The 23,025-nt window shown below is 39.4% G+C and overlaps 1 protein-coding gene across 1 annotated transcript in view; it reads left to right on the plus strand.

The window, feature by feature from the left end:
* The first annotated feature begins 813 nt into the window (after positions 1-813).
* Positions 814-23,025, plus strand: part of plxna2 (plexin A2) — a 223,271-nt gene continuing 201,059 nt past the window's right edge. The window contains exon 1 of the mRNA XM_016283942.1: positions 814-1,226. The gene's annotated coding sequence lies outside the window, so the exon portion shown is untranslated. The remainder of the gene's footprint in view (positions 1,227-23,025) is intronic.

Raw genomic sequence — 23,025 nt, forward strand, 5'->3', positions numbered from 1 at the left:
GACCCATAATTGTTCCAATAAAATGAAATTATACCCTGCTTGAAAGGCTACAAAGTCTCTGTTGATTAGGTTTAGATGAGGTAATTGCATAATTCTGTCCAAAGATGGCACTGTCTAGCAAAATTACTACTGGACTAGCACTTCCCTCACACTTGCAGTTGGTTGTAAAATAAGGGACAATAAAAACAGATTTACTTGTAAATGGATTTTACATTTTGTGGGGGAGTCTTGTATTCACTGCAACAACAAAAAAGCTATTTATTTGCATAGAAAGGTCATAGCTAATCACAAGAACTTAAAAAAATGTTGTTTTTGAACATGCTTTAATGCTTTATTAGGAAAATCTATCTGTATGTCATCTGTATGGCTCAAGTAATTGAGCCACAGAATTCTTCTCTGACATTTGCACTATTTTTGCAGTAGCTACACAAAGTGATTGCACACAAATGCGAATGTTTATCATGAACAACTTTTTTGATTAAATAATTACTCTCATTAATGCAGTTGCAGCTAGATAGATTAAAGATTAGATTAAAACGATTTTAGTGCTAGATATTGTCTACACAGACCCTTGAGACATGCATTGCGCTATTCAGGGAGCACAGTTGCGATGTTATTTAATTATTCAAAACCTAAATATTCAAATGTAGCCTACAAAAGTCGTGCATTTGTAAAATGACCATCGTTGAGTGCATGAAACAGTTAAAACATGCGACATGCAAATAGAGCCGGCTGTAAGTGAGTGCTAGCACAGGGGGCTGGGTTTAAACGCGCTGCTACTGTAACGCTGCTGGGCTTCGATGTCTGTGCCAGTCTCGCGTAAAACCTTCACAGAAGAGCAATGAGCGCGTGCATGACGGTCTAACGGAGAGCTGCTGATGAAAAGGCGTGATGTCAAGCCGCTGTCAGTATCAGAGGACTGGGGGAATGTGCCGTGCACTTGGCATATGCGCTTGTGAATGACCATCCTCCGGCATCGACTGACGAAGCGTTGCATTTTGCTGCATAGATCAGTTACCTGAAACCGCGCGGCGACCGTTCATTCATCGTCTTCTTGCATGCAAGAAATCTTCGAGGAATTCTGAGAATTGTTTTTCTGAAGGTGCTACCTTTGAGGCTTCGGCGTTCGTTCAGATGTGGATCTATCTGTCAAAACTGAGCTGAACGCCGAGACATCTTTAAACTGAACATTAGATACCCATCCTCAGCTTTCTTCTGGATTGTAGGTGAGTGGACCAACGTGCTTCATGAATTCATTTCAGCCCTGAGATGCTTTACGTGCGAGATGTGGCCACGAATACTAATGTGTTTTCCGTGCGGTGTGCTAGAGCAAAGCATTGAGAAATCAGACCATTCATGTTATCGGGATGAAATTGCTAATGGATCGCAAAGAAGTTGTGCTTTACGAGCAGTTTGATTAGGATAATGGGATTGAAATAGGTGGTTTTGCTTAATGTCGAAATATTTGCCGCTGCTGCTGATGCTGACCAGTCCAAACATCGTATTCACTTTAGAAACAGGATAACCTTATGCTCAATGTCACGTTTCAACTTTTTTTATTTAGGCTAATAGGCAAGCCGTAAGCGGTAGTCTAATGATTGTGCATCTATATTAGTTTGACAGGATTTTGATTTTGCGTTCCTTGTATTTTCCCCACACAAGATAAAGAGATCAGAATAGGAAGTGAAATTAAAATGTTTGTAAATTACTCTCGTGCAAGCAAGAAAACATGAATCTTCCTCCTGTATACGCGCGTTCATAATCCATTAACCGTATTTCATCGATTTAATTTACGCTAATTTAAAGTGAATGCCTCGTGCTCTTCACTTTGCGTCATTTCAGCCCTGAGATGCTTTACGTGCGAGATGTGGCCACGAATACTAATGTGTTTTCCGTGCGGTGTGCTAGAGCAAAGCATTGAGAAATCAGACCATTCCTGTTATCGGGATGAAATTGCTAATGGATCGCAAAGAAGTTGTGCTTTACGAGCAGTTTGATTAGGATAATGGGATTGAAATAGGTGGTTTTGCTTAATGTAGAAATATTTGCCGCTGCTGCTGATGCTGACCAGTCCAAACATCGTATTCACTTTAGAAACAGGATAACCTTATGCTCAATGTCACGTTTCAACTTGTTTATTTAGGCTAATAGGCAAGCCGTAAGCGGTAGTCTAATGATTGTGCATCTATATTAGTTTGACAGGATTTTGATTTTGCGTTCCTTGTATTTTCCCCACACAAGATAAAGAGATCAGAATAGGAAGTGAAATTAAAATGTTTGTAAATTACTCTCGTGCAAGCAAGAAAACATGAATCTTCCTCCTGTATACGCGCGTTCATAATCCATTAACCGTATTTCATCGATTTAATTTACGCTAATTTAAAGTGAATGCCTCGTGCTCTTCACTTTGCGCTCTCCTTGCGATCTTATCTGCTTGAATTCTCGTCTACTGAATCTTCACTGTCCGTTTAAATAGACTCTGGCCAACCAAAGAAACTGTCAAAGAAATTGATACACGTTCAGAATGTGAAACTGGCTGTTGCCGAGTGGTCATAATTCAGCTCTTTTACCTCAAACTCGGCTCCGTTCATCTGGACTAGGACAGCAGATGCACTCACAAATCTTCATTCCCCCTCACACACGGCTCTGACATCGTCTCTAAAGAAAATAAATGTATCTTTAAGTAGAAAAGCGGCCAGCATTTACATGAGAATCACTGGCATCTGCTATGAAGGACAGGGATGTTATTAATCGGTCTAACACAATCAAACGGCGCTTTCAGCGAGGAAGATGAGGTGAATTCATCTCGAGCGTGACCTCTTCACGTAATCGTTTTTATCTCCGTCTTGAAGCGAAACAGCGGTTTGACCTGAGACGGCGTGTCGGCAGGGTGAAAACGGTTCATTCACGAACTGAAAGAGCGCGTTGCTAGTGGAGAACAACGACATTTAACGAAGTTTAGAGGGACGTCTTAAAAGTTTGTATTTTTCTGTTTCGACTGCGTTTGCAAGTAACCTTTTACTAACCCCAAAAGTTAGGTTACAAGTTCCGTCAGTGCGTTAAATAGACGCTCACAGAAATTGCGTTCGCCAGTGGATGTAACCATAGCAACAGTAGGCTGCCCGAGCGCGTTCCTTTTCGCTTTTAAACATTAGAACGGTCATTATCAACACTTTATAGATGTACATATCAAACAAAAGTGTTTTGTTTAAAAGATATTTCATAGAGCTGACTGTTGGATAACTATACCAATCCGCTTTAAAAAGCCGAATTTCTAAAAAAAAAAAAAAAAAAATCTTGGCGTATAACCTTTTAAATTTCATCAAATAGCACTTTTCTTTGGTTCTGCATTTATATGGTATTAGTAAAAACGTGTCTGTGTTTTATATTTGATGTAAGTAAATCACTCTTCACTCAGCTTTTGTTTTATGACCCTTTAGCTGGGACTGCATATTTGGCTGCCTGATTGGCCAATTCAGTTGTAACCCCATAAACTCATCTCACTTCATATTTCACATTTAAGTGGCTTTCCTCAAGCCTTGGGCTCCCGTGGTAATGTCATGCACAAGTTATGTTACTTTTGCCATTTTAGTCATTTTTTCAAAAAAAGACTACATTTTTAACTTTTTCAGTGCTGCTCCTTTATGTTAATTAGCATGCATTGTGTATTTGGTCCGGCATGCAATGTTTTGATACATTTTTCCTGTGATTATGATTCTAGTGTCATTTATGCTGACTCTATGCAGATATAAAATGTTTTTATTGGCATATTTAACCTTTCTATAATTGCCATTAAGGGCCCCCCACATAGCTTCCCGTACGCCAATGGTTTAAACATTGCTCATCTGAAAACATTAAATGTCACTTATGTAGGTTTGTCTCCCCTATGTATGGCAGAGTATGATTACATTTTGTACGTTACATTCTGCTCACTATGTGGCTTTGTAGTTTGTTCTCTTTGATGAGGAGCTGAGAGACAGAGAAAGCTGTAGAGCATCTCTAGATCACAGGCTCTTTAATCAATAAGGTTAACTACACAAAGCCGAGAGGACAAGTCTCCACTGCGTGCACACCCATCAACTTTACCTGCTACCTACGCCAGCTCCATGCGGTTTGATCGGAGTCGTAAAGTGAATAAAGGGTCGTCTTTTCCCTTCCTCACAGCGTGAGCTTCCTAAGTTGGATTTGCATGTTCATCCTGATTGTCAAAAAGCCTCTAGCATTCTTATGTAGGGTCGCATGCTATTGATTTGATTATGTCAGTCAGGTGCATTAAGCGTTTCCTGAAAGGTAATTGGAGGGTATTATGTGCTTAAATGGGGTTTGTTCCTCTCTCTATAGCCGTTGGCTCTCAGATAGATGTATACGTTTGAGGGAAGGTCAAATCTGAATGGGGTGGCCACAAGAGACCCATGCTGAGTGCTTATCCTCCTTGCCCCAGTTAAATGCATATCAAACAAAAGTGTTTTGTTTAAAAGATATTTCATAGAGCTGACTGTTGGATAACTATACCAATCCGCTTTAAAAAGCCGAATTTCTAAAAAAAAAAAAAAAAAATCTTGGCGTATAACCTTTTAAATTTCATCAAATAGCACTTTTCTATGGTTCTGCATTTATATGGTATTAGTAAAAACGTGTCTGTGTTTTATATTTGATGTAAGTAAATCACTCTTCACTCAGCTTTTGTTTTATGACCCTTTAGCTGTGGGACTGCATATTTGGCTGCCTGATTGGCCAATTCAGTTGTAACCCCATAAACTCATCTCACTTCATATTTCACATTTAAGTGGCTTTCCTCAAGCCTTGGGCTCCCGTGGTAATGTCATGCACAAGTTATGTTACTTTTGCCATTTTAGTCATTTTTTCAAAAAAAGACTACATTTTTAACTTTTTCAGTGCTGCTCCTTTATGTTAATTAGCATGCATTGTGTATTTGGTCCGGCATGCAATGTTTTGATACATTTTTCCTGTGATTATGATTCTAGTGTCATTTATGCTGACTCTATGCAGATATAAAATGTTTTTATTGGCATATTTAACCTTTCTATAATTGCCATTAAGGGCCCCCCACATAGCTTCCCGTACGCCAATGGTTTAAACATTGCTCATCTGAAAACATTAAATGTCACTTATGTAGGTTTGTCTCCCCTATGTATGGCAGAGTATGATTACATTTTGTACGTTACATTCTGCTCACTATGTGGCTTTGTAGTTTGTTCTCTTTGATGAGGAGCTGAGAGACAGAGAAAGCTGTAGAGCATCTCTAGATCACAGGCTCTTTAATCAATAAGGTTAACTACACAAAGCCGAGAGGACAAGTCTCCACTGCGTGCACACCCATCAACTTTACCTGCTACCTACGCCAGCTCCATGCGGTTTGATCGGAGTCGTAAAGTGAATAAAGGGTCGTCTTTTCCCTTCCTCACAGCGTGAGCTTCCTAAGTTGGATTTGCATGTTCATCCTGATTGTCAAAAAGCCTCTAGCATTCTTATGTAGGGTCGCATGCTATTGATTTGATTATGTCAGTCAGGTGCATTAAGCGTTTCCTGAAAGGTAATTGGAGGGTATTATGTGCTTAAATGGGGTTTGTTCCTCTCTCTATAGCCGTTGGCTCTCAGATAGATGTATACGTTTGAGGGAAGGTCAAATCTGAATGGGGTGGCCACAAGAGACCCATGCTGAGTGCTTATCCTCCTTGCCCCAGTTAAATGCGATGCTCGAGTGTGTTAGTTTAGGGGCCCATTTGGATACATGCTTGTATCTTTTTGGCTCGGATTTTGTGGTCAGCGAGATTACCTTATCAGTCCATTCAGAGGAGACTCTGCAGCTGTGAAAACGGCAATGTAAAGATCCTAAAGTATGTGCTATCTCAACACTCATCTCTCCCATTGTCAACCAGTCATCTAGTGTTTGCAGAAGAGCTCCTCCTCTGTCTCTGGCTTCGACTGAACGCTGGGATGAATGCTTGGTGGATAGTCGCAAACAAACCCCCCCAGCAACCTTCGAGTAGGACCATGTAGCTCAGTAGTGCCACCTATTGATAAATACATTGCAGCAACAAACCACAATGTCCGAACCTACCCAGGGTTCTAGAGTGGTTTAACCAGAGACAGAGGGGGATTTGAGGTTGGTGTGTCATACATAAGCCTGTGCTCGTTTTAGTTGCATGCTGTGTCACCAGCGTGCACTACACCTCTAGAGAACCCCCTCTTTTCTTCTCTCATGGTGGCATACGGGCTTGCCCCGTTTAGCTTAAGAGATTTTGACAAGTTGCGATGCATGCAGGCGGAATCCTTGACCTATTTCTTAATGAGTGAACAGTACAAATGCATTCAGAGGGCCATGCAAGCCATTCCACTGTCCCCCCACCGCTCATGCACACACACAGACTCTCGCATGCTTATGCCCTGCAGGATGGGCTCTTGTTGAGAGAGTTCATCTGCTTCCTCTATGCTAGTCTCATGTATTAGTGTGTGTATCCAACGTTTGTTTGCTTTCACGCATTGATCTTGCATTCTCTTTTGCAGCATTGCCGCTCGGCTGTTTATCTAGGGCTCTCAACTGTCAAAACAAAGATTGCTATCACTCTTGACCCATCTTGCTTGCTTAAAGCGTGTTTTAGGTGTACGTGTAAATGTGTCCAAGAGAACAAAGTGGAGCCAGATGAAGTGCCGATTACAATTATCCTGTGACATTGACATTTGGAAGCAGGATGCAGATTCAGTATACGTAGAAAATGGTGTGCACTGGTCTACCCAATAGACCAGCCTGGCTTCTCTGTCTATCTCCGTACATCTTTTATCAGGATGTAAACAACCTGGTGAGATAATTTGTCTTCAGCATTGGTGGATTATGCATGGGGTTGATACGGTGACCTGACGTTCGGCTACACTGTAATTAGGCCTGTGTTTTCTGCTGCAGCTAATTACCCTTGAACAGTTGGTGGACTCTCACTTGGAAGGTGCCAGTGTCCAGATTGGTCACAGAGAATTGTGGGTGTTGACACGTTTACAGCTCCAGAGTGTGGGCAAGAGAATCGGACGAGTCAATCACGCACAGGTGCCGGAGATTCTGAGAACGCTGCCAGTTTTATGCAACATTTTTTTAAAGAATGGGACCACATGTTCTCCGAAAGATCTGTTGTCTATGGCACTCTCCCTACGCAAAAAGGGGTGTTTTCACTCCAAAATGATTAATCTTTGAGTCATTCCAAACCTGTATTACTTTGTTTCTGTGGGGATTAAAACAATGGGGACTCTTAACTTTCATTTAATGGCCAATACAAGCACTGGGATATTATTCAGAAATAACAACTTTTGTTTTCCACAGAATTGGAACAACATGAGGGTGAATAAATGATGATAGAATTTTCATTTTTTGGGTGAACTATTCTTAAGGCACTTGTTGTACTCTGTTTTTTTTTTGCACTTTGATCATCTGAAATACTGGTATTGCTACTAGTAGCTTGTTGAGACCATTTTTGCTTTCGACTATCTGAAGTAGTGCTTTCGTATGAGCAACTCAAAACACAGAAACAAAAATCAATTTCCTCCCATCTCTCCAATACAAACTCAGACCCTCAGCTGCCTTTCAATGAGTGAGGCGATAATGCATGCTGTTTGGAGAGAGAACTTTTTGAGGGTAATGGGGTGAGGGTGGTTTTATAGAAAGTTGTTATTTTGTGAGATGCTTTGGTTTGGGATGGCTGGGGCTTTTTGGATGTTTGGACCGTGTCTGTGCTAAGTTTTATCTGGTCTTCATGATGGAGTTTTGCTTCTTGAGACTTTGAGTCAGAGAAAATACTTTGTGTGTGTGTGTGGAGTGGGAGAGAGAGCGATCGAGAGAGCAAGACACAGTTGCCGTGTGCCTGGTCATAAGAGGCAAGAGTTCTCCAGTTAAACCCAGCACTCCCCTTCTCCTTTTCTGCCCCTGTAGCCGCCGCCAGCTTGCGGAAAACAAAAGCTTTTGTTTAGATCTTCAATCCAGCAGATGGGAAGAAGGACAGTAAATGAAAACGGCAAAGGGAATGGAGCAAGTGGACCATGATGGGGAGCATAAAAACTCAGAGGCCGGTCCTTTGGGAAGAGTAACGGTCCCTGAAAAATGCTGCCACGAAGTTCCTGCACTGTGTGGCCCTCTGTTACTTTTTCATCCCAAGCCATTGACTGAAAGCATTAGTCAGAGCCTCCAAGCTCTCTTGGGCCCGGGATGCTTTTATTAAGATGTTAATGGAATTGCCTTCATGACACACTTCTATAGGACAGCCATTCTTCAATGCCTCAATCTGTCTTCTGCGCGGAACACATTAGCTGCTTACGCACAACAGGTTCCTTGCGCATTTGAGGTTCGCTCTTTGTGGTACTACTCTAGAACTCTATAATTATTCCATGTATATAATCCTTCCCGCCACATGCATGCCATATTTCACAGCATGAGAAGACTGCCCATTTCAGTGATAACAGTAATAATCTACGGACTGTAGTGCTTCTGTTTGTTTGTCAGTGAATTGTAGGCTGATTGTATGGTAACATCAAATCAGTATGTTAAACCTTGAAAATGCTAATGCTGATTTTCTACACAGCGTCTAAAAGGAGACACGGTATGCTTACGCAAGCCATTTGTGCCTTTTACAAACCGCTAATTTCCCTCCCTTAACCACAACCCCTCATGTTGTGTTTGCTAAACCCGTACTTGAGATTCCACTACAGACATGCTAGACAAAAAGAATGATGTGCTAAACAAGTTTTTATTTTTTTACAGTCTGTAATTTGTGTGTGATAGAACAACTTCCTATCAGTGTTGGAATAATTGCTTACTTGTCTTGTTTATTGGAATGGTCACTGGCCGTGTAATTACCATGCAGTGAATCCTTTTGATTGACAAGTGTCTGTTAACTGACAATGTAATAATAATAAAATTTTTAAAGGGCGGTGCAGCCAAAAATCATTTTCTCGTCCTTACATCGTTCCAAAATTACACATTTTTTCCGCTGCAGAGCTGTTTTTGTATGTAGAATGAAAGTCAATGGGGTCCAAACCAATTGAAAATGCTGAGACATTTTTTATGTCCCTCAGAAGAAAGAAATAAAGGTCATGGGCAGGTAGACAAGGGTTACCCAAGGTTCATGTGCTGTGGATATGCACACTGCCAAATGTTGACTGGATGCTGTAGTCCTTGGTTTTGTCATTTACTCTGAAGTTGTCATTTTCAGTGTTGCATTGACGTTCTTTCTAATTCTCTTTTTTTTTTTGCTTGATTCAAGAGCAGTGCGGATTCAAATCACACCTTTCCCCAGCCTCTCAGTGGTGCACTGGTGGGAATAATTCCTTTGTTGTGGGAATATAATTGCTTTTAACCTCCTTTTACCTGTCTGGGATTGTTGGCTGTGGGCTTATGCACGTATGCTGACGTGTACCCACCTGCATCCATGCTGTCTGATTTGTTACAATTCTCAAGTCAGCCATGATCTTATCAGGAGAGATAGCTCCTCTTTCCTGTCAGGAGGCAGACGCCTTAACACATCCTCTCCATCTCAGCTGGGAAAAGAGCTCCGATAAGCCTCCCAAATTCATTCCTGAGCCCGATAGCAAACAGGGCTCCTCGGAAAGAGAGAGAGAGAGAGACAGAGGCAGGAGAGAAGGGAACTCAAGAAGATAAACACTTTCCACAGCACAGAGCAAAACAAACTGAAAGTGATGATGAAAGTTGATGAAACTCTCAACTTCCAAAGTTAAAAATATGACACATGCCATCTTTGTGTACCCATGATCATAACTGGTTTGTGCAAGCACATTCACAGAAGGCCCGGCTGGTGCCAGGAGTATTGGACACGCTCCTTTGAAAACAAGAAGTATCCATACTTAGAACGAGAACAGAGGGTCATACTGAAGGAGCGACTCGGATTGGGAAAAGTATTCTGGACTGAGAAGTTCTCCCTTATGCTCAGCATTCTGTTTGAAATCTTTGGCTTGGGTAGCACTAGCAGCCACATTGAATTCAAAGGTTCCTTGAGTTCTTGCTAGTTACTTCAAATGTTTACTTCACATAGAGTAGAAACATTGATAAGGCCCACACAGAAAGCACTGTGGATTTCCACAGAATTGGAACACCCATTATGGGCAGTGTTCCATTTGTTCCTCAACTTTTTAGTGTTCCTTTTTATCTTTATTATGGTTATTTGATGGATGCTTACGGGTTACCTCTCTATAGCAGTTAGCTATCTTGTTTGATAGCTTGTACTTCAAAGGTGATAGTCACAATGAAACTGGAAAATATCAAGTAATTTCAAAACATCAAGGTCAATGGATGCACTAGCAATTGATTAGACCACAAATCTGACCTTTGGGGGAAGTTTGAGCATGTACGGAATCATGATAACATTGAACAATCACTGTTTTCCTTTCTCAGTCTGTCGGCTCTCCTGTCAAATTAATAATTTGTTTGTGTGTCGTACATAAAAATCTTGTAGCATGTTAACAGTTTCCGTATCTTTTTTGGCTTGCTAATGTACAACAGAGATGTCATAGCGTGACTCCTGCCGTGTCAAACCTTAACAACGTTTCGGCTTTCCATGTTTGAGGCAGCACAATTACGAACGTAAGCCCTCGTCTTTTGAATTATACTACAGGAAATAAATAATCAAATTTTGACATCATGTATAATTCACAGATCAACAGCAATGTAGGTCAACCACGCTTCTTTTCTTGAGCATTTAAGGGGAGCGACTGTCGAATTAGGGTATCTAAGACAATTATCCCAAGTGGGACAGCAAAGAGAGTCTCAACAGAGGACGGCAGATCCCTGTGTTGTCCGCCGAGATGTTGATTAAATATGACTGCGCTGAAGCTACTGCCCTGCCGATGGGGGTTGGGGAGGGACGGGGTGAGAGAGAGAAAGAGGGAGGGATAATGGAAGGGGGGTTTAGGCAGGTTCTCTGCTGTGAATGAATAGCGGCTCAAGTCTGCATCTGTAGCAGTTTAGGATTATGGGTTAATGCTGTTTAATGCCTGCCACACAAGAAGTGAAAGCGTGGAATCTGTGACACTCTGTCACTGTGATGTAATGGTGTCAGCTGGGTGTTTACTCAGCACGGTGCTCTTGCACTGATCTGAGTCCAGCTTTTATGAACTGTTGATATCAGGACTTGTGTAAGCTCAACAGATCACAGGTTATCTAGCTGTTGGCCATTTCCCGGGGCCTTCTTTAACTTTGAAGTCAACATGAACCAAAATGGACGCTATTTACTTTCTTAATACACCTTCTTGTTCTGATTGTCTGCTAATTGGTGCATGTTATTCCAAGGAAATTTGCTGTGCCTCTGAAATTACACTGTAAAAATTATAATGTATTGTTCCGGTATTACAGGATGACATGTTGGTTCCTGTATATTTTACAACTTAAAAAGTGAAATAATTTAATTATATACCAAGTGACAGGGTCAGTACTCATAGAGACACAAGTCCCTAAAATAATGCAATGAACATGAACAGAATGTAACACACAAAACCCTAAAGTACATTACTGATAACAAAAATTAGAAGAAACAAAGTATTTATATAAAATATAATCTTATGTCAATGTTGTTTTGGCCTTTTTTCTCCATAAGTAATATGGTAGTTTGCACTTCAAAAAACACAGATTTTACAGTATTTTATAATACAATTATCCAAATATAATCCATTTACAGTTTTATACTGTACATGATAAGGTAATAAATAGTTTTTTACTGTCTTTCTTTGTAAAAAATTCCTGATAGAAAAACCATTCCTGATAAATAAAACCAAATCCTGTCCTGTTTTTTTCTCATTGGTTATCCTGTTTTATTGTACTCTATACTGTAATATGTCATTTTGTATGCATCAATGACGCATTATGGGTTGAGTGCCATTTAATGTTGATTTTGTGGATGCTGGGATGTTCCTATGACATCAAACAGTTGCTAGGATGTTTTGTGTGGTTGCTGAGGTGTTTGATCAGTTGATAGGCAGATGCCAGGGTTGGTCAAAATATAGCACTGAAAATTGGCACCAAAAATTAGTGCTCTTCAATTTATTTCTGTTCTACTTCTATGCATTCAAATTTGAATCATGCTGTTTTGCTGATGTTAATTGACATTCAGTTCAGATTTAGAATTCATAGTTTCACCAGGGCACAGAACCCTGGTGGTCATCTAGTGAGGAATCATATTTTCCATGAACATTTCGGATAAAACAGCCTGATGAACTCTGAAAACATACAACTTTGCAGAAACGTTCTCATTACCACAAGCGTTTTAGAGGCTTTTAGGTTGAATTGTTTAGTGAGTTTTTGGCAGTAACCTGAGGCGTCTTAACTGCTTGCGAACACATTCGAGATGAAGTTTCTATCCTTCAGCTGAGTTGAAGACGGCGCTCATTGCCACGGGCAAGGGTTCAGAGGTGAGCTGAGCTCAACCACCCACCTCATATGCTCATTGCATTGGTCCCACATCAACTGTTTTGGAAATACTCCAGTTATGTAACGGACTCGAAAAAGGCAGAGCTGCTGTTCCTGGAGGCGATAAATATTTCATTATCTCTGCCTGTCATTATTATGCATCAGAACGAATCTGTCAATTAAAGGCTTTGTTGAAGAATTTTGTAGAGAGCAAGCATGCAGCAAAACAGTACGGTTTGAGAGAGCCCGAATTAAAAATTAATGTGCTTTATATTGTTTGTTTGTTTACTCATTTAGTTTCTGCCTGACAATTAACAGCTTGTAGCAGACAGCTTTCCACCCCTCCTAAACACTGTCCCTCCTTCGTTCCTCTGTTCCTCCTTTTGTTTGCTCAGTGGGGTGGAGGAAAGAAGTGTTTGTGGCTGCAAGCAAGCATATGTGTGCATGTGTACGTATTGTTGGGTGGAGTTACGCGTGGATGTTGGTGCTGCGGTGTCGATACAACCATGCCCTCTTCTGTCAAGCTTTATCTGGCTTGTTGCATCACCTAGTGATCTTTGCAAGACTTTGGCAGATGCCCAGCGTGTCTGCATTAATGACCAGAGACACACACACCTGTCCTTCTTCAAATGAAAAGCAGGTCTCTGATTGTCTTTCCATTGATGTTGGATCAGTAAAACGAAGTCCAAGGTGTCTAAGTGTGCGGCCGTGACTGAGTTCTTCTTGTGAATTCGTGCTTCTGTCTAGCCAACTGGCCTCAGGCTTTCCACACCGAGTCAATACGCTTCAAATAATGCGGCTACTCTGCTTTGCTCTCTCTCAGAACAAAAGATCTTCACCTAGATAAGATCCTTGCAGAAACACCTCAGGATACAGCGTCCGACGATCAGTATACCGTGACCTGCTATCGGCCTCAATCTCCTTGATGTTCTAACGGTGTTTAAAGGGAATCTAGTGGTGACAACAGATCATGTCTGTGTCCATCATCGCTGTTGCATGCTGTGATAAGTGGATGAATTAAATGAATGTAGAGATCACTGTAAGCTCGGTGGTGATATACACTGTCCGACATACTGCGGGTCACAGCCTATCAATCCCCCTCGTGTCTTCAACATGTCACTCCACATTCAAATCCTTCTCTGATGCTTTCTTGTCCTCCTACGTGTAACAGTGACATTTTTCATCAGCTAAAAGTTTTGATTTGTTTTGCACTTTCTTGCGTACTTTCTCAGTGCGGAGTGGGAGATCTTCCTCTGAGTCAGTGCTTCATTGTGAGGTCTTTGTGTCTCATCTTGTATGTAGGATGTAAATTACTGTGAAGCAACAATGTGGACTGAATACTATAAGAATTTTTTTCCTGGCCCTCCAGAAAGATTGATTGGTAGTTTTTGGCTTCTCTCCTGAGGCCACAAGAGGGCGCATCGAGCAAAATATTACTGCACGTTTATTCAAAGCATAAGATAACACGACTATCTGTGAAAAAAAGTGCATTATGTTTAAAATAATGTTTATAAACCAATTATAATTAAGTTGCTTAAACAACTATAAACAAAACAGCATCATGTATGTATGCATAGTTTAATACAAAGGGTCGAAAGCCAATCACACAGAGTACATTTTTCATTTAAAAACACGAGTTGCAGTGGGATGGGGAAAAAACCCACCATAAAGTCTCGAGATATGTTTTTTCAAAGTTGAACTTGCATTAATTTTATATGGCTTTCTAAACATGTGGCTCTTTTGTGCGAGATGCAAGTGTAACGGTGATAGATGTCCCTCTAGAAAATGCACGAAATATGCGTTCTGTGTGAACGGCTTGGTTTCAGTTTTGACGTAAACAAGATCTTCTCCGCATTGATGTTCTCTTTTCCCGCAATATTTGTAATTAACAATGCAGCAGCGCCGCATCTAGTGGCTTCAACTGGATAGGCTAACAAAAACATTCAAATGCAATGACACTTTCACCGTCATCGCATCTCGTGCGCCACTGATAAGGCTGCCTCCTTAATGCACACCTAAAATTCGAATGCAGCGTTTTTGCATTCGAATGTGGATTTTTATTTGAAATTCAACAAATATTCAAAATTCGAATTTTATTTTGACAGTCCTACTATGCATATATGTAATTTGAAAGCAATTTATACTTTTATGTGGCAAGGATACATTAAATTGACCAAAATAAGAAATGTTGCTTGAGCATCAAAATCAGCATATTAGAATGATTTCTGAAGGATCATGTGACACTGAAGACTGAAGTAATGAAAGTTCAGCTTTGCCATCACATGAATGAATTCCATTTTTTTATATATATAAATGAAAATAAATTAATGCAACTTTGGTGAGCATACATGAGACTTCTTTCAAAAACATTAAAAAGTCTTACTGACCCTCAATTTTATTTTTAACTACATTTGTTTACTAAAATTAAGCAACAAGCTGAATTTTTTTTCCATTATAAGTAAATATATTCATATAATCATAAAGCGTTTTGCTGGAAAATGATGGCATGCAATGGTAAAACATTCCTGATTGTAGTTTTCTCTGGATTCTCTGGATGCTTTTCAATTTCAACACAACCTCATCTGTGTTACTCATGTAGATATCATTATTTTGGATATTATATCAGAATTTTATTTAGGATATTATATATCAGATCTGATAGCTATAATGTTGCTGGTCTGGCTTCCTTAAGAATGAGCCATCTTCACTATTGTGTAATTTAGCAAGTCACCTAATACCAGTTACTCCGGGGGAATTGTCTGTGTAAGAAATTCTTGGTGCGGTTTATAATGACGAAATGAGAAAGTTGTTCAAATTCCTCAGCCCTTTTCACAAGGTAATAAGTGATAGTTATAGTAGCTGGGCTCTGGTTACTTTCTATGTTTTTTAAAAGTCAGTGGTGACTCTTTGACTGACAGTATCCGTTGGCAGTACAAAATATGACTGAATCGGGAAACAAGAAAGAAGGAATGTGAATAAGACCTCTCTGATTGTTCCTGGTGAAAGTGAGTCAGACGGGAAGAGGAAGGGAGCAAAAAGGAAATGGGCATTATATTAGTTGTGCTGAAGGGAAGTTTGACGGACAGGGCTCGGCATTGGCGTGACCGTTCTCACAGGACGGAAGAAGTGGCTTACTGTTTCATATGCCGGTCACCGAGTAAGACTGGCGCACTGCCATATTAAGGTCAGGCAAGATAAGTCACCTTCTCTGGAGAGACGCCTAGTCAGAAACTCAAGTATATTCTTGCACTAAAAGTCATTTCCGATTCTCAACCCAAATTATTTCTGTCAACACCTGGCATAAAAAAGCAAGGATCAGCAATTTCACTTCCTTACCTCCCTCCCTGATTAATGTAGCTTGACGTTAGCAATCACATCCTTGGTTTTTGAATGCATTGCTCATGCTCTAACATTGACCTGTTTTGTTTTGCCTGATGTAGTGTCAAACATCATGTACCTTTAACCTCCACCCTCTACTGCACATCAGAAGCTAGATTCCATGGGTGAAGTTCCTGCTCTGTTTTCGCGTTTGCTAATGACTCACAAATCTGTAAGCCTCTTGTCTCCATGAAGTAACTTGTTAAATCCTGGTTGGATGTATTAGCTGTCCGTTGACTCACATAGCCTGCAACAGTATAGGTTTCAAGGAAGAAATCCATTCAGAATCTCCATTGAGGATTCCATTTGGAATTGAGTTGAGAATGCCTTTTAAGTTGCAATTTGAATTTGAATTGAATTTAAATTAAGGTAGCAAACATGAGGTGTTAAGCCACAACACTGGTTACGTCATTTGCCTACCTGTCACTGCCCCCCATCGTAGGTTTGATTTTTTTTTTAAACATTCGTTTCTTATTTATTTGGTTCCACAGTGTTTGCTGATTACTTTATTTAAACTTTGTGTATTTCATTTATTTTATTTTACATCAAGGTGTATATGCCGTGCCTCCAAGCTTTCTTATTCGTTTTGCTAATAAACATTCTATGTTTCTTATTTATTTGGTTCCACAGTGTTTGCTGATTTTCAGTTTTATGTACCTATTTAAATTTTGTGTAGCCTAAATAATTTGTTATTTTATTAGGCATATATTTTATTTGTTTTGTTAATAAAAGTTATGAGTTTGACGTTGTTGCTTGAATTGAATCAACGCCGCATTACCGCTAATTTGAAAGTGAAAGTAAAACGCGCACGGCACTTTTACAAGCCATTTGAAAGCTAAGAAAAGAGGGAAACTCAAACGAAATAACACACCCCCTCCCACCCCAATGGTGATACCGGTATTACCGGTGTTGTCACACGTCGATTAACCGGTGGGAAAATTTCCTCACCGTCACAACCCTAATAGATAGATGGATATGTGGATGGATGGGTACAGTATATAGATGGATGGATGGATAGACGGATAGACAGAGAGAAATGGATAAGTGGATGGATGGATAGAGAGTGAGAGAAAAAGAGATAGATGGATATGTGGATGGGTAGAGAGATATGGATGGATATACAGTATAGCTGGATGGATGAAGAGATAGATAGATAGATAGATAGATAGATAGATAGATAGATAGATAGATAGATAGATAGATAGATAGATAGATAGATAGATGAACGGATGGGTGCACAGCTTTTGTGGACCAGGGTGAAAGAGCATTTAATTTCCCAGAATGCATTGCCATTCAGTAAATTATTTTTCCTATCATTCCAATTCATCTTCAACTTCAGCTATGTAAATCGGTCTGCAGTATCTCTGTTTGAACTTGGTGTGATTGGCAGGGATGGCACATCATAAATCATTACATATTTGCAAATGTTTCTGGTCCCATTTAGTGTCAGATACTTTCCATCTCTTTCTGTATTTCTCTCTCTCTCTCTCTCTTTTCCCTTATTTCCTCAAATAGCTTTGGGTTCAGCCATTCTCTCTTGCCCAGCTGAAACAGATGCTAATTTGAATCATCATTCACACACAGATTAGTCTTTGATCAAACGTAATGCCCAAGGAGCGTCTGTTGCATTTGAGAGAAGAAAAAAAAGACCCTTTCATCTGTTCCGAATCGACTCTGCGAGGGAAAGGGTTAGAGGCACAGATGAGCGAAAGAAGCATTTTAGATGGCTGTAGCCATTCAGGTTTGAGACCATGACCAATGCGGATTGTCCAGAAATGGTGCCTGAACTGCTTACAAACAGCATGACCCTGAGGCTCACACCTCAATACTAGTCCCAAAGGATTTGTCTGTGTTGCATATGGTCTACTTAGTCAGTAGTATAATTATATTACTATTCTGTTCACATGTGGGGCTGGGTCTAGGAAGTCCCTGCTCTGAATTTCAATGCCTGCTCTTCTGATGTATGCCTGTGTATGAGCATGTGATGCTGCCAGTATGTTTCATTAACATATGTTCATTCATGTAGAGCTATGGTGGGGTTATTCCTATAGAACAAAATAAGAGTCGATAAAATAACAAACTTTTTCTCTTATTAGTTTTAGTTTAGTTTTAGATTTTTTTATTTTTATTTAAATAATTACTTAACATTTTAGGTTGTATAAATTGCCTAAAATGATTAAATACTCTATTGTTTATATATTTGTTTGTTTATACATGTATTTATGCATTTTTCTCAAACAGTTTTCATGTTATGATTACTAGTTTTAGTTTAGTTTTAGATTTTTCAAACTATTTCAGTTTTTTATTTATTTAACACTTTCGGTTGTGTGAATTACCTTTAAATAAATAACATCTATTTATTGTTTATCTTATTTATGTATATGCTTGTTTCTGTATACATTTATTTATTCATTTATTTACGTATATACTTGTTTTGTTTTCATTTTATGATTAGTAGATTTAGTAGAGTTGTAGGTTTTGAGTTGTCTAGTTTTATGTATTTATTTTAATCTATAGGCTACATCTAGCCATTTAACTATTTATTTAGTTTATTTATTATTAAAGCTTTATTTAGTTATTTTAGAACTGCCATGTTTGTGCAGGTATCAGGTAACTGGTATCAATTAAAGTTTAATGGATCTGATTTGTAAAAGCTTGAGAATATAGTTTTAAAGTTTATAATAAACCATGTATCAAAAAACTAAAGCTAAAATTCAATTCATTATTTTAATTCTTTTTCATGAAAATATTTTAGTTTTAGTTCAGTTGCAATTTTTCTCAGTTATGTTCAGTTTTATTATTATTCCACAGTTATGTTTTTGTTTTATGTATTTGTTCACAGAAGTAAACCTAGGTGGTACTATGTGGTGATAAAAGCGTCTGTTTAATGACTAAATGTAAAAGTACAATACAATAGCATTCATGTAGTTCTTCTAACAGTAAAGCATTGGGCTAGCAGCATCAAGGTCATGGGCTTGATTCTCAGGGAATGCATGGACTGATACTGTAAATTTCCCCCAACCCCCAACCACGAGTCACCCCCCACTCTGTCCAAGATGCTCACATAGAAAGAAGCACAGGAAGAGAGGAATTGCTAATAAAAGATGAGAGAGAGTGGATGAGATGGAAGCTAGCAACTCCTTTTTGGCACTTAGCGTGATGGGCAATGCCTTTGAAACCAAGGGCATGAAATCAAAGTCCCATGGCTTTAGCCTTTTAGCATCTCTCCCTGGTCTTTTCTGGGCATCAGTACTGGCTTCCTCTCCTCCATTGTTCAGCGCAGTGCCTATTCATGTTTCATCTGGTGCATTTGTTATAAAGCCTGATCTCTCACACCTGGCCTGGTGTGCTAGATTCATGCCTCAGTGGAAAAAGTGCTTTGGTGTTAGTATCGTGACACAAAATTCTTCATTCGTTGTTGTAGGTCAGTGTGACATTCACTACTCTCCGCAGCTCCTCTGCAGCTCGATTTTCAGTTTCACATTTGTGAAGAATGGAATATCAGCATGGTTCTCCGCTGCCCTCGGTAGGCACACCAAAGAACGGCTGAGAGAATTGACTTGTGTTTTTCTTAAAATGTAAAATTAGTCTTTTTTGGATTTAGTGGCCTACGAAAGTTGCAGTCTACATATTAAATGGTAATTTGTCTTGAAACTCTGTGACATTGAATGGGTCTTGCTGGTAGTCTGTGCAAAAGAAAGTGACCTCGTCAAAGATCAAGGGTCACATAATGCCAGAGTTCACGAGGTGTTTGGCCTATAGGAAGCAGGCATCTTATTTTCCACTTCACACTCCTTCCTCTGGGCATTGAACTCTGAGCGGTCTGGAGAGCAGTGACTCAGCATTTCCGCTGGCTAGATACCATGGTTGTCAGGGTTCAGGATGAATAAGCTGGCACTTCCAAGCGCTCAAAATATTACTGACCTTTCCCTTTCTCTCAGGCCGGAAGATGGACATGCTCCTTGTGCGGTTGGCAGCAGACCACTTTTTTCCTCACCAGCTATGAAGCTGTCAAGTATTAGAATTTGATTTGGCTAATCACTAATTACTTTTAGAAATTGTTTGGACACCTCAATCATGCATAAGGGCAGAAGACATCCCTATTCACCAGCAGTTCTAGTTTCAACATTATTTGTTCTTCAGACATTCCTCTTTAAAAGAAAAGAAGTGTCATATTTATGCAAAGTGGAGTAATTTAGGAGTAATCATAATTAAATCTAATAAAATAATATGATCTAGTAAAAACTAGTTTAAAAACTGATTTAATCATGGGGGCTGCCATTTTTAGATCACATAACCAGCAAAACAGCTATATTGACTAGCACACCATCAATTTATTTTCTCAGTTATGTTAGTGTTTTTTCAGTTAAGTCAAATGTTTTCATTTAGTTTTTTGTTAGTGATAATAAAAACTGGTTGCTGGGGTGTTCTCAAGTTAAAAGAGCCAGATAATAAAAACAGTTTTATTCTACATGGAGAGGGTCTCCTCACAGTGGCTGCCATGTTTAGATCACATGACCATCTGAACTGCTATATCGTCAAGCGCATCTCAAACAAAGCAATACTAAGTGCACTAATATCTGGCCATTTTTCATCTTCTCCCTTTTTGCTATTGTATCTTAAGATTTTTTATATGCATTTATTTATATGTAGCCTCTTAGCATTTGAAATGAATAATAAGTAATTGATTATATAAATGTGGGCAGACCTTAACACTATTATGTCATTTCCAAATGACACGTTTTTGAAGCTTAGTTGCTATTAGGAGTTTTGTTGGACTGAGCCACATCTATTTTAAAATCCCGTTTTCCATGTCATGGAAAAAATCTGGATGAAATAACGATAGCCGTTAAATGCAATGAGTAAGATTCATATACGACCCGATGGTTGCTCAGACAGCGCATTTTCCTTCCGATCCGGTAGCTTTTGACCTACTTCTGTCACCATGTGGTACTTAACCAATCCACTAATTGCTTTCATTTATTCATACCCATGTGAAGTTTGGCCGTCCCAGTCATCTGCCCGTCATCTGAATGAATTCATTCGGAGCAACAGCGTTTCTATCCCTGCAGCCAACCTAAAAGCGATCACGTCAGGCTGGGCTTCACGGTGTACATCCTCAGAAAGGATGTCTGTCTGAAGGGCAAGAGGAAAAGGAGATATATTTAGAGAGATAAAGCCACGCCAGACACTCTCAGTGCTTGTGTAAAAGGCCTGTGAGTCTTCACTAGCTAATACAGGCAGTGCTGTTCCCTTATTGCCGCGATGCAGGCAGATATTAAGCTAAGTAACAAGCCGCCGACTTGATTCGCTTAGTTTTCATCACCCCTGATGAAATTATGGCCTTTGTTGTGGAAACTGTGGTTGCCGGAAGAGTACAAGAGGATGACGGAGAGAGAGCAATAGTGCTTTGGAGAAGCTCAGGCCTTGTCTAATGTAATAGACTGAAGAAATGGGCCCTGTATGTGCTAAATGAGATTTTAAGGTGTCTGTGTGCTGGATGGTAACCGTAAAGTAGAGAAATTGAATCTTGGAAGCATTTAACACTTCTTCGGTGTGTATCAAGATAAAGTGGATGAGATGGCAGAGAGAAAAGGTATCTGTCCACTCATTGCAAAGCCTCTCAATCTCTCTGCCTCAAAGTTACGTGCTTATTGTAGCTCGCGGCACGAGAGGCGTTTCACTTACTTTTGATTGCATTTGCGGTAGCGTTAACACACTCTATGAGCTCTGGGAGAGATCGGCTCTTAAATCACTGCAGCTTTATTTCTTGGTGTAATACAGCGAGCGTGTGGAGAGGGCCTGGAGCAGACTGGTGTATTAAATCCATATAAATGCATAAATAGTAAACAAGCAGCTGGACTCTTATGGTGTGACCCTGTATTACAGTCGCTCTCTCAGCAGGGCTAATAATTCCTTAGTTTCGATCAATATAGATTTGAGCTCTGTTTACTGATGAATAGCTCAGCAATGTGTTTATGATGTATTTTGTGCCTGTTTCACAGATGTAGTTGTCATGCAGAAACTCTTAATTACTTGTAAATGTGAACAGATAAGAGCTGAATGGGCATAAGTTCAAACATCGCCTATAAAAATAAATGTTGAGGCTGTAATCTGTAAGCTTGATCACATTTATTTTTAATCTTGCACCCCTGAGTGCTGTAGTTTGCAATCTTTGGCACAGAAAAAAATAGATTTTATGCATTGTGATGAGATCTTTTTTCCCTCAGCCATCATTGTTATAAATATGTTTAAGGGCCAATCTAAAGAAAATATTTTAAGGTCTTATTTCACTTCAAAATCAAAAGAAAAGAAAAGAGATGAAAAAATAGAGACTGTTTTAGGATCATTAGCATTTTTTGGCATTATGGTATTTTTATGATGATTATGCTAATCCCCTTCCCCCCCAATTCTCTGTATATATATATATATATATATATATGTGTGTGTGTGTGTGTGTGTGTGTGTGTGTGTGTATATATTAGGGGTGTAACGATACGTGTATTCATATTGAATCGTTCGGTACGCATTACAAACCGAACGATTCGTTGGATTAATCCTATTAGCATACATTTGGAAAATAAAAGAGCTTAAAGTGTGTGAAATATAATGTTCTCAGACAGTGTCCCCATGTTCAACAAGGCAGCCCAAACGACGTAACCGGCAAAGTGCTGTCTGCCCCGCGATAACCTCCTCTTGCTGGGTTGTGTCGAAAGACGATGATCTTATCGACGATAGCCAGAGATATTGTCAAAAACATCAATTATTGGCAATATTAAGAGGATTTGGCATTTCCAATTAATGTAGGCCTGTTACATTCTTGTTTTTATTAGGCCTATTATTATTATGAAGTTACTTTTATTATTAAATTAAAATTACAATTTATTTAATTAATTAATTAATTTGCCCGCAATAATTGCCACATAACTGACATGCTGCGAGGACAAGATTAGGCTATTTACTCCTCAATTAAAATGTTTTTAAAAAGATCTTTTAAAACGGGTATGTCATACAATGAATTATAGTCCTATAATTAAAATATTAACACTGAAGTCATCAATAAAATCCATGAAATAAAAAGATAACTTTCAAAAACAACCTGTTTAACACGAAATATGTTTCTTTCTTTTTTTTCACTATGTACAGGCCACAAGAGAAATATTAAGGGAATAAATGAAGACAGCTATAACGTTATCAGCATATGTTGAAGTAGATTCGTCTCTCGTCATCTC

The sequence above is a fragment of the Sinocyclocheilus grahami genome, unplaced genomic scaffold (assembly GCF_001515645.1).
Source record: "Sinocyclocheilus grahami isolate Dianchi unplaced genomic scaffold, SAMN03320097.WGS_v1.1 scaffold178.1, whole genome shotgun sequence".
Lineage (NCBI taxonomy): Eukaryota > Metazoa > Chordata > Actinopteri > Cypriniformes > Cyprinidae > Sinocyclocheilus > Sinocyclocheilus grahami.